At 42.4% G+C, this 12,639-nt stretch overlaps 1 protein-coding gene across 3 annotated transcripts in view; it reads left to right on the top strand.

Moving 5' to 3' along the window:
- The first annotated feature begins 2,880 nt into the window (after window positions 1-2,880).
- The window catches only part of MEGF10 (multiple EGF like domains 10), a 105,110-nt gene continuing 95,351 nt past the window's right edge, over window positions 2,881-12,639 (top strand). For 2 of the 3 annotated variants that reach the window (XM_054055028.1, XM_054055026.1), the window contains exon 1: window positions 3,135-3,315. The gene's annotated coding sequence lies outside the window, so the exon portion shown is untranslated. Of the gene's footprint in view, window positions 3,037-3,134; window positions 3,316-12,639 lie in introns of those variants that run through there. The other variant, XM_054055027.1, reaches the window with a different exon arrangement.

Consider the following 12,639-nt stretch of genomic DNA (forward strand, 5'->3'; position numbering starts at 1 on the left):
CTACATTTTAGTATAATGTTTCATCCTCTACAAGTTCATAATTTTTTATACAGACTTGAATTGTATTTCAGATTGGTTTTGAGGCTATCCAGTTAAAAATGCTTTAAACCTTGTCTGATTTATATCAGTTTGGGATGGTGGAAATGACAATAAGCCATTCTTCATTTATCAGCAAGAATAGTGTTCCAAATAATCAGGAAACAGTATGGACTTAAAGACAGACGAGATTTGTGGAAACTGGCTTCTAAAGCAAATAATTTTAGCTCTGGCTCTGATTTGTTAGACTTGCGCATCTATAAACTAGTTCAGTTTGAAGAGGAACATTGTCAAAAAAAAAAAAGAAAAAATAGAAGAAAAAAGAATGAACCTCTTATCAAAAACAATTTAGTTAACTGGTGGCACATCTTCTCTTTGCATCTTCTACCTTGTAAGTGTACTACACAGGAAGTTATCTTCACAGGAGCAGTTAGGGCCATATTTTTATAACACAGTTCCTCATTCTGCCACAACTTCCCTTAAAGACAATGACTCAATTCACAGAAGAATGTGATTCTCAGTGAAAAGAGAATGAAACGTATAAATATATTTTCTAACTATTTAACATTTATGTGTATACATTACAGATGAACAAACGATTGAAAGAAACAGAGAGGAAGTACTTCAAGTTGTAGGAAACACAGAACTGGCATAACTTCATTAGATATGTTCACTGGAGGTCTGAGAACAAATATATCTTTCTGACACCAAAACTGGAGGTACACTGATGTGCAACTAAATTACAAACTTAACGTTTGGAGAAACTGTAGTGTTTTAAAACACTGCAAAGTTTTAAGGCACACACATTGAGAAGGAGAGAACAGATATATTATCCCATGAAGCATAATGAAGTTAACAAATTTTAAGCACCAACCATACAACTGACACTTGTGTTCTTCGGTTGTCTAGATTCTTTGTGCAGACAATTACCATTTTGTTCTGAATTGCCCTTAAAAAATCTCGCTGTAATTGGGGTATTTAACTTGAATCAGCTTGAAAATTTATTTTTTTTTTATTTGCTATTTTACTGCTGTTTCTTAGTGAGTTCCAATCATTTAGGCTTGAGATCTGAGCAAAATCACCAGTAGTTGTAAATACTGGTGGATACAGGGATTAGGAGTATATGTGACAAGAAAATCTGGATTACCTCCTTTTTTGTGCAGGAGGGCAGTGTCAACAGAAGATATTATCTACAGATAGTATAACACCTATTCCAGTTGCGTAGCTGCAGTCCTGTACTTGAACGAGTTTCTAGGAGCCCCTACGCCTGAAGCAACAGCAGGTGTCACTGCTTCCCAGCGCATCATAGAATCATAGACTAGAATGTTTTCGGTTGGAAGGGACCTTAAACATCATCCAGTTCCAACTCCGTGGCGATGGGCAGGGACACCTCCCACCACACCAGGCTGCCCAAGGCCCCATCCAACCTGGCCTTGAACACCTCCAGGGATGGGGCAGCCACAACTTCCCTGGGCAACCTGTGCCAGTGCCTCACGACTCTCGTGGTGAAGAAATTCTTCCCCCTGTCGAGTCTAAATCTGCCCCTCTTCAGATTATACCCATTGCCTCTCATCATTCTGTGCCTTTGTGAGCAGTCCCTCCCCAGCTTTCCTGCAGCCCCTTCAGGTACTGGAAGGTCGCTATAAGCTGAACAATCCCAACTAGCATCTCCTCCTGACCTTCCCAGCCCAGCCTGTGCCAACTGGGAGCTGCTTTCACACCCCAGGAGGAGTTATCAGTGGCAATAAAACCTACCAGCTCTTCTGGAAAAAAAAAAAAAAAAAAGATGCTTTAGTAGCACTGTTTCCTAGTATGTGAAGTGCAAAGAGCAAAATTCCATCAGTGCGCCGAGTAGTACCAACCAGTCACGCAAGGCAGAGTTCCCCTTGCAAAAGTTAATTTGGTAGATTAGCTACTGTCCTCATTGTTTATGATTATTTTCATATTTAAAACACAGTAATTTTTGTTTATCTTGCAGAGGCTGTGTTAAAACTAGTGGGAGATGGAGGCGGGATGATGGTTGTCAAGTCTCTTTTGGGCTCTCTTTTGTATGAAGACACAAACAGAGCTTGCCTAGTTTCATGAAACATTTTCCCTCCCGTGCTCCATGCTGCAACTTCTCACAAAGCAGGCTCGCAGGTCTGATTTATCTGAAATGTTTTGGAGGTAAAAGTATCTTCACTTAAATATGCGAACACATATAGAAGGGTAAAGGTAATTATTCTTAGAGAGTTGGGGCTGTTCAGCCTGGAGGAGAGAAGGCTCCGAAGAGACCTTATAGTGATCTTCCCCCTGAAGGGGCTGCAGGAAAGCTGGGGAGGGGCTGTTCATAAAAGCACAGAGTGATAGGATGAGGGGCAATGGGTATAAACTGGAGAGGGGCAGATTTAGACTAGATGTAAGGAGGAATTTCTTCACCATGAGAGTGGTGAGGCACTGGCACAGGTTGCCCAGGGAAGTTGTGGCTGCCCCATCCCTGGAGGTGTTCAAGGCCAGGTTGGATGGGGCCTTGGACAGCCTGATCTGGTGGGATGTGTCCCTGCCCATCGCAACGGGGTTGGAAGTGGATGATCTTTAAGGTCCCTTCCAACCCAAACTATTCTATGATTCTATGACTCTACAATTCCTTTCTCGAGCACCACCAGAAGGAGGACGCACGACTTGGTTTTCTCTGGATTTGGGTCTCCCGACGGAGCCAAGGACCAGCTCCGCTTGGTGGGGCCTGAGAAGCTTTCACCATTTCCCCCCTCGGTGACCCTCTCCGGGCTGAACAACGCCACCTCTGCGTCCCCTCTCGCTTCGCCTGGCGGGGAAGGGGCGGGGGGGCACAGCCTCCCCGGGACGCCCCCCACGGCCGGTGCCCGACCCCCCCCTCCCCGCGGCGCTGGCAGCCGGGGCTCTGACGCTGCCGGGGGCTGGGTCGGGGCTGGCCGCTCGCAGAAGGAGGGGCTGCCCTCCCCGCCGCACGGAGCCGATCGCAGCGCGGCCGCTGGGGCGCAGGTAGGGCTGAGCCGCGTCCCGCCGCGAAGCCCCGGAGTCGGGCGCGGGGACCATCCCGGGGGCGGTGGCATCTATCCCTTGGCAGGGGGTGGAGGGGAGGGACGAGGCGGCATCGGTGCCCTTCGGCGAAGCGTCTTCTCGGAGCTGCCAGCCCCGCTTTTGGCAGCGCGCCCCTCCCCGCGGCGTCGGGGCGGCTCGGGGAGTGCGGGCAGCAGCATCATCTCTCTCTGCCCTCTCTTCTGTCCCGCAGCTCCGTAGAGCGGAGGATTTGCGCCAAAGGTACTTTTTTTTTTTTTTTTTCCTTCCTTTTTCTTTCCTAAGGTTCCCGTTCCTTATCACGGACCGCTTTTGGCAGTCCTAACCTAAGGTACAAGTCGCGATAGGGGGATGTTGGCGTAGATACGTCAGTAAGCATGACCGGCACCTGACGATGCACATCTGTTTAATAACTCGACTTTGTTACAGGATGAGTCTTTGGGCAGACGCTGCCTAGAGAAATTCTCGGTTGTGTGGTACAGATTTCTTTTTTGGCTACAGTCATAACAGTGTAAATATTTCCTATTATGTGTTTCAGCCAAGTAGGCTCAGTCAGGAAATGTAGGCGTAAATCAGTCAGGGAAAGTAAACAGGTGTTTTTCCTAAAATGAGCTGGGAATGCAGGGCTTTTTGGTCATTTTATGAATTACTTAAATGTTACAGCCCGTCCGTCATTCCGTACTTAAATGTAGTAAAAGCAGACATGTATTTCCTGGAATCGTATGAAGCTCTGAAGTTAAGGACCAACTTTGATCAGAGAGTGAATTTAAAACCTCAGTTTGGAGCTCACCATCAGTAGTACTGAACGTGTTTCACAGCATGCTTTCCCAGGCTTGTAAGAGAACATGGGCAACAGCAGCCTGGAAAGCAGATTAACGTAATGACTCTTTTGGGGAAAAAATAGTTTCTCCAGCAGCTTGGAAGAACAAGCAAAAAAAGCCAGGTCTAGAGAGTGATATTTGTTTCCCACTGGATAAGCTACAGGTCTACACTGAAAAGTCATAAGACTGAGCAGCATGTCTGATGTGACCGAAACAGAAAGCTGGCTTCAAGCTTCAGTTTCATTGTCAACACCTTAAATGGCATTTGTGCCCAATAACACAATACTGGGAGGAAGGCATACGTAATTAGGTAAGTGTATTCTTCTTGAAGTGCAGGGGTGCATGCAACTGTCTGAGCTAGAGACACAGTTGAGTAAAAGAACAGCCTGGGTGGCCAAATTATCTGTATCGGCTGCTACTCAATGGCCCTATGAATGAAATGGTGCCAGGAAGCCTATTTTTATTTTCCATCTCAAGTCAGAGAAGCTATCTGTGCAGGTGTGCTCCACACTTTTAATAAGCTGGACAAACAGTGTTATTTAGACCCAAGTTTCTACTTATTTGCTTGCACAACTTGTATGCCTGCACAGCATCAAAACATGGGATCTTATGTAGTAAAATGTATTTAATTTTTCGTACACAGTCAACTGTAATCACCATGTGGCCTTGTCATACAATCAAATTTAGATGCATATCATTTGTACAAGAGGTGGGTCAGTTCCATCATGTTAGTGTTGATTGTTTATCTACTGCGGAGATGACGTGGCTTTGTGTTTGCCTCCTTAAGATGCTGCGGTTTAAGTCTGTAGTGTTACAAGTCTCTGCTAGAAGGTGAGCAGTTTACAGGACTGGCAATGAATTTTCTGTCTCCCTCACAGATTACAATCTTGCAACAAAATTCACAATTGCTGGCTGCTCAGTGACCTGTGTGAAGTAAGCTGGTTGTGTCTATTTAATCCCTGGAAATCACTTATCAGCGTTCCCCTGCTTTGACTGTCAGGTGGTGAAATCGCCCAGTCTGCACTGTTCTCCAGGGGCAGGGCTGCACACACCAATTTTAACTGCCTAGACAGCTCTGGGAGGCAGAAATTGTACTCCCTTTGCCTCAAGAGCATGGTGTATGCCATACATTTTACCATTTAGCTGCTCTAGCTAAAATAGATAATGCCACACTTTAAATGCAACTGGAGATAGGGGGTTGTGTCCTCACAGAGTGAGTACAGGGGAGGACTTGTCCAAGGGCTTAGAGTGTTAAATGAGCTGTTCTGCACTGCAGGTGAATAGGAGTTCGACCAAGTGATCAGTCCTTCAGTGACTCTGATTACAATGCTTCCAAAACTATGTATTCTGCTGCATAGGGGCATACACCTGGGGAATCCAATGCAGTTGAACAGAAGCAGTTAACTCACCTAAGCAAAGAATATGGGAACTGAGCATTAGCATACTTAAACTTGATTAACATCCAAGAGAATTTGGAGTGGGCTTTTAACTGCAGCTGGTAAGGATCCCTTGAATTTATATTCAGATTACTTGGCAAGAGTTTTGTACTGTCTCTCACATACCTTTTTCTTTTTTAGGCATTTTCACTTCTCATTAGAGGAAGTAAGTGGCTTTTGAAGAGGGAAAAAAATAAACAGATTCTTTGCATATGTGCTAAAATTTTAGCCAAAACAAAGATACGTTGATTCTTTCATAGAAAATACCATAACATTGATGTGATCCAGTATATTAGTTTTTTAAATGAAACATAGCATACAGCAGTAAAAATCTCCTGTAAGCCCTTCTATAGATGTGGAGTGGAATGGTATAGTGGAATTACAGTTGAAGTTCTTACATCCTTATTACCATTAAGCAGCTTCTTCCTTGATGACTGATGACAGTGGCATTAGATTTCGCTATATAGTGCTTATATTACTGACTCACTATTAGGAACGTAATATAAGTGATTGCTTAACATTAATATAATTAATATATTGAAAGTTGAGTTTCCTAGAACTTGGTACTCATATTCCACTTTGAAGATCTGAAACATGCTAGAATCATGAACTTAGATATAACTGCATTATTTTATCTATGAGAGGAATCTGTGTCTTGGTATTGCATATGTTTTGTTTACACTATGTATCGTCAAAAGCCATCTGTCAGAAAAATAGGGGGAGTACTATGGGCAGTGATTGTCTTTACTAGAATAGGTTTATTGATTGTGTCAGCATTCTTGTTAATTAACCTATTCAAAATGTCTGGTCTTTAACTGCTATTTTGCTTATGTAAGTGTGGTTCACGTCTTAAGATGTACACATTAGCTTTATATTCAAATGTAGACAGCCAAGTCTTCATGTTTTATCTGTGTTTTACATCTGATTATCAGAGAAATTAGCCCATAGCCAACAACAGCGTTCTAATTCTAAACCCCTTTGATGTGCATGGCAACAAAAGAATACAGATTGAGAAGCATAAAGCATAATTTTAACTTTGACCTTGACTTGCTGTGTGACCTCAGCAGAGATTTAATCTTTCTGCTGCTGCTGTAAAAGAACACTTTTCTAAGCCTACCAAAATATTTTTGTTGAACACACAGAGATGCAAGTTAACTCTTGTAAAGAAACTTGAATATAAAGACTTCATGTCAATGTGTCATATTAAAATAGAAACATTGACGTTAACAGCTGTAGGCTAAAATTTAAGATGAGAAAGTAGGTAATAAGGAAGGACAACGAAATCATTAAAATAGCTGTAAAGCCACATTCATATAGAATCATAGAATGGTTTGGGTTGGACTAGACCTTAAAGGTCATCTAGTTCGAACTCCCCTGGGCAGGGACACGTCCCACTAGAACAGGTTGCTCCTTCAGGAGCAGATCCTGTAAGCAAAGTGAGTAGCACTTTCTGTAAACACATTCTGTAAGTAAATGTATGAGACAAATAGAATCATAGAATCACCAGGTTGGAAAGGACCCACTGGATCATCGAGTCCAACCATTCCTAACACTCTCTTAAACCATGTCCTTAAGCACTTCATCCACCCTTTCCTTAAACACCTCCAGGGAAGGCGACTCGACCACCTCCTTGGGCAGCTTGTTCCAGTGCCTGATGACTCTTTCCGTGAAGAATTTTTTTCTGATATCCAGCCTGAACCTCCCCTGGTGGAGCTTCAGGCCATTCCCCCTTGTCCTGTCCTCTGTCACTTGGGAGAAGAGGCCAGCTCCCTCCTCTCCACAACCTCCTTTCAGGTAGTTGTAGAGAGCAATAAGGTCTCCCCTCAGCCTCCTCTTCTCCAGGCTAAACAACTCCAGCTCTCTCAGCTGCTCCTCATAAGACTTGTTCTCCAGCCCCCTCACCAGCTTCATTGCTCGTCTCTGGACACGCTCCAGAACCTCAACATCCTTCTTGTGGTGAGGGGTCCAGAACTGAACACAGTACTCAAGGTGCGGTCTCACCAGTGCCAAGTACAGAGGGAGAGTAACCTCCCTGGACCTGCTGGTCATGCCATTTCTGATACAAGCCAGGATGCCATTGGCCTTCATGGCCACAAATATGCAGCACAGATATGTGCAGCACAAAATGATTCAGAGAGACAGCAAGGGCAGAAGGATGTCATTCTTAACATAGTTTGGTCTTAGCCCTGAGAGAATATTTTTCATTAATGAAAACAAAGATATCCGTTAAGAGTGTCAGTGAGTTGAGCACGTGTACAACATCTATGTGAAGTTTCTCCTGTTTAGAAATCTTTTTTATCAACTTATCAGGACGTTTTTGGCAACTTGGTGAATTTTAAGGATTTACACGAGTAATAACATTGTCACCTGGCGAGTTACTCATTTTATCTTGTGGAAATGTTTTGACTGCATCTTGTAGACATTTTTCTAAAGTAGAGGATTAAAAATACTCAAGGTGGCGATAACTTTGGTTTGGATTTATTCCTGTCCACAACTGTTGTTTGGAAGAAAATACTCTGCTTTCAAAGGGCTTAGGAAAAGCAGGATGAGATCCTCATCCATGGTTCTCAGTAGATCTGGCAGTGCTGTTCATCACCTGTACTCCACAGTTGTGCCACAGCCCTACAGTTGTGCCAGGGTATGGGAGCTATCCGAGAGCTCCTCATCTCCAGCGCTGCCTATGCATTGGGGTTTCCCACAGGGATTCACGGAAGGAAGCTGTACACTGCAGTTTCATTTTGACATGCAGTTTTGAGGGTTGTATTTTGTATTTAAAGACCAGAGCTTCAGGGTGCATCTGCTTTGCATTGTAGACTCAGGTGGGAATAGCGAGGTTGTTAGTGGTACAAAGGGGAGGAATTTGCAGCTGCAATACTGTCCTTATCTTCTCCTAGACTGAGGTTTGGGGAAGAATCCCACTACCATGTTGCTATCCTTCTGACCTCACATAATGCAAAAGTGAACTAAATCGAATGTAATTCTATGTTTTCACTACTGTTGGTTTCATTTAGACCTTTTGTACTGCGACAGTCTATTTTTTATTAACCATGTTGTTCAACATTTGAGTTTGATGTTGATTCACGCGTAGTGATTTAGATGATGGCTGTTTTATTTTACTTGCCCCTTTGTTCATGTGACCCATAGAGAAGTTTCAGAATCAGTTGATTTGGAGGAAGACCTTTTGAATCCTGACTTTTAAAGTTTCGGCATTGCTGAACTGATTAACTAAAGAGGAGCAAAATAGTTTCAGTCACAGGGCTCTGCCTAAAAGAGCCCCCAAAGTGAATGTTTTGTGTAAAAGCATGCCTTGCAGTTTAAGCCTGGAGTGACAATGATTGTAACACAACGCTGTTCATGTGACAGGCAGACAAAGAGGCCATTATGTACGTCTGGCTGGCATCAGATCCTCCCAAAGCCAATAGTCAGACTAAGCTTGGTTGCCCCAAGAACGTGAATACACTAGAAGCACTTGCATGTTAAAAAGAAGAAAAAGACAAGGGGATGGGGGGATGGGAGGGGAGCGGGGTCGTGGGGTGAGTGCTGTTTGCGTGTGTGCCAAGGTCCGGTTAAGTTTTAAGTACAAAATTACATAATTGATTTGTTTATATCTTTTTGGAACTTGGTGTCAGGAATCAGCAAAAAACATGTAATGTAGCACTGACAGCAGACATGGTGGGATAAAACAGAATATGTAAACAGACCATATAGATCTTTCAGTTCCTTTGTTACGTGTTACAAGATCACTTCCTACCCTGTGCTTTTCAGCACGTTTAACTGATTTTTAGTTTCTTCTAAAGTTTTCACAAAACTTTGGACCACACTACTTTGTCAATGCATGTTATGATCACTGGAACTTGGGCATAAATAATGCTCATGTATTTGTGGGAAGCATTTGTTTGGTGACTTATAAACACTCTTGAAAGGGTTCAAGACAACTGATGAGAATCAGAACACTTGATACATGAAGAAATTTCCCTGACAGCTTGTGAGCTGTGTCAGTCTTGGCTCCAAAAGCAGCAAACCTGCATTGGCCATTGTAAATCTACTTAAAAAATCGGATATGGCATCTGGAGTGGAAAGCTCTTCAATTAGAAGTGTATTTGTTTAAAAACAACTATTTCACCTTTGTAGCCCTGAGGGCTGGATTGTCTTTTCCAATGCACTGGAGGTGGCACTGTGATGAACTGCAGTCACTGGGGATCAGACCCAGCAACAGCAATTTGGCCTCGTTCCTTATCTACTGCTCTGCATTGCCTTTTTTTTCCTTTTGTTCCTTTTTTCCCCTTTTACTTTTCTCTTTCTTCCTCCTCCTTTCTTCTCTCCCTCCCTCACCCTTCCTTCTCCTTTCCCTTCTCTCCCCACCCTCTCCCCTCTCTTTTTTCCCCTCTCCTCTCTCTCTCTCTTCTCTTCCTTCTCCATCTCTTCCTTTTTCTTTTTTCTTATCCTGGTTGAGGACCTTATTAAATAAGTGTTTGCTTTTGAATGGTGTAATTTACAGGGCATTCTTAGCCTATTTGTTGGCCTGTTACTACTGGTGTAAAAACAAAGTACCGTAAGTTCAATTGCTTTAATTTCATGTAGAAGTCAGATATGTTTTCTCCTTTTGAACCGTTACACTTACAGAATAGAGAAATTAAAAATATAAAATTATTTCATATTCTGCAGTCATGTTTTGTTTATACTAACATATTTTTACTTCAGGGAAGCTTTTGAAGAGCAAAGAGGAACAGAAGGCATTTTTTGCAACTGGTGTCAGAGTAGTATTAAATCATTCATCTTTTCCTGTATTCATTTCTCTGTCATTAGACTTTTCCTTGGAAGGTTTTTTGTCTATAGTTTGGGGAAGGATGATCACCAAAATTACTTATGCTAATGTTAAGAGTTTTGTGTCATCAAGAATTAATCTGAACATCAGGCTGTATTTTGTGTTTGGAGTACAACTGATAAATCAAGAAGCAGGGCATATTGGTAGCTGTGTTTAAATCCACAAATGCCTGAAGAGCTGATGATTTTGTTACTTCAGCCTACACCAATGAAGGGCCAATCTCAGACTTGCTCCATCCAGCCCTGGCAGCCAGTTTTTTCCTGCAGTCACCCTCTGCACTCTAAAAACAGGGCTCTCAAAAGTTGTTGCAGGCTCCTTATGGACTTGGAACTTTTACTCACAATTTCTTTTTTATACCAATTTGCTTGTGTTTGAAGATCAAAACTAGAGAACTTAGTGATTTTGGTTTCCAGTGAAAATCTCAGCCAGTTTTGGCCTGACAATTGCATGTTTTTCTGTGTTGTTGTTTCTTGCTTTAAGCTTAGTGTGCTTCAAGTCTTACTGCTCTTGAGGGTTAAAAAAAAAGAGGTGGTGTTTGGTTTGGGGAGAAAGATTAGCAGTGTTAGACTCCTGAACAGCTTCTTCCTCCAATGCTTACCTAACATGTTTTAGTAATTTTTTACTAGGAAGAAATAATGAGGATATACTTCAGCTGGTGTCAGAGGGAGACTGAGCTGTTGGTCTAAGGAATTCAGTGATCTGTCTGTGTAAGTTAGGTGAATAAATGCTTGCTGAGGGTGAAGGCAGGCTAGACAGGATTATTTTTTTTATTATTTTCGTTTTCCCCCAAACAATCCTCAAGAAAAGGAGCAGTACTTCATAATTTTCCTTTATTAGAAGGGTACCAGATTGCAGAGAAGTTAGGAGTTCCTTTTCCCTTGTGAGCACTCTGGAAACGATGCTTTTGATCTCTGTATGTGCTGTCGTATTAAAGGATGTTCATAGGCCACTGTATAGCCTTGTGAGAGCAGTAGATTTTAATTATCTATACAATTACTTTTTCATGCATAAGAAACTCTTCAGTTGCAACACCACTATTAATGTCTTGAAAGTATATGTCATGTGAAGCTGCACATTGTCCATCTCCTGAAGACAACAATGTAAACAGCATCTCCAAATCTGAAATCCCATCTCTCACATGGCCCTTTTATTCAGGAAAAGGAGATTATTACTTCCAAATACTAATGTTTATATTTGTGCAAATGAATTCATGTGCTGTACCATTCAGATCACTTCCACTTGTATTATGGTTTTGGGACCACAAAAGACAAGGACATTTGAATATGTGATATAAAAATTATGAGTATGGCTTAATGCAGAGATGGTGCTGTATGATTTTTGCCCACTACGTATGGCATTGTATAGATGTTGCCATCTCTCATGATGTGAATGAAGTCTTACGGTACTGTTTTGTGTTGTCAGGTCTTTGCATCCTTTTGATATTTTCTGATTGGAAGTATCCAAATTACGTTATGGGTGACATCAAAATACAGGCACTTTGAAACTTGTGAAGTTTTAGGATTTTATGATGTAACTAGGAGACGCCCGGGAATCAAAACACCTCAAGAAGATTTAGTGTAAGGTGGGAAGGAGATTTATCAATAGCGTTCAACAAGTCTTAGTTTATATCCTCTCTGGAGCGGTGTTTACTTTCATAGAAAGTCTAGGTAACTGTAATAGGAATAAACAGACACTTAAGTCTAAGCAGAGTTTTTGTGAACTCATAAACAGGAATCCCTTTTGTACTATTGCCCAATTTGCCCCTAGTTTTGTGATGCTACTTCTAGAGCTATAACTCGTATGCTTTGTGAGATCTCAAGTGTTCTGTGAGTGAGCAGGTGAATATCCACAAACTTTGGGTGATGTTTCCATCAGAGACTGCATGTCCCTTTGCTGCTGTTTCCAGTCCCTTCTTCCAGCAAAGACCATATTTCTGGAAGCCGCAAAGGTGAAGCAGTTAAGAAGTAATTAATACCTGTCCACACTGGCTGTATGATGGCTGGAGAGCATGGAAGAGAGGCAGAGTAAGATGCCTGGTGCCACTATTCCTGCAGGGTGGTGTTGCTTTGCCCTTTGGTAGGAGCATCTGGTATACTGCAGCTGAGAAGCGTTTCACTAGCTGCAGTGCACTATTTGTCTGTTTGTTTGATTGATGGATTTATTGATTGATTAAGTGGATTCTGATTAACAACATGATTACTTTTTATGCATAAGAATACCAATTAAGTCATAGATACATTTTTTCCTGCCATGACAAAGATCTAGGCACCTGTGGCCTCATAACTCCTGCTCCTCCTCTGCACTGGTGTTGCCTTCCTGGCATGACCCACAGGAAAGAAAAAATGCATAACGCTCTGCAGTTTCTCAGTGTCATGTTTTTGAAGATGGGAACTGGAAGTCCAGAAGAAAAAAAACAAAACCAAAAATACCTCCCCAGACCTGCTGACTGTCCCACTTGCCTGCTGAGATGCAGGAAGGCTGGGGG

This window comes from Cuculus canorus, chromosome Z, assembly GCF_017976375.1.
Source record: "Cuculus canorus isolate bCucCan1 chromosome Z, bCucCan1.pri, whole genome shotgun sequence".
In the NCBI taxonomy this organism is placed as follows: Eukaryota; Metazoa; Chordata; class Aves; order Cuculiformes; family Cuculidae; genus Cuculus; species Cuculus canorus.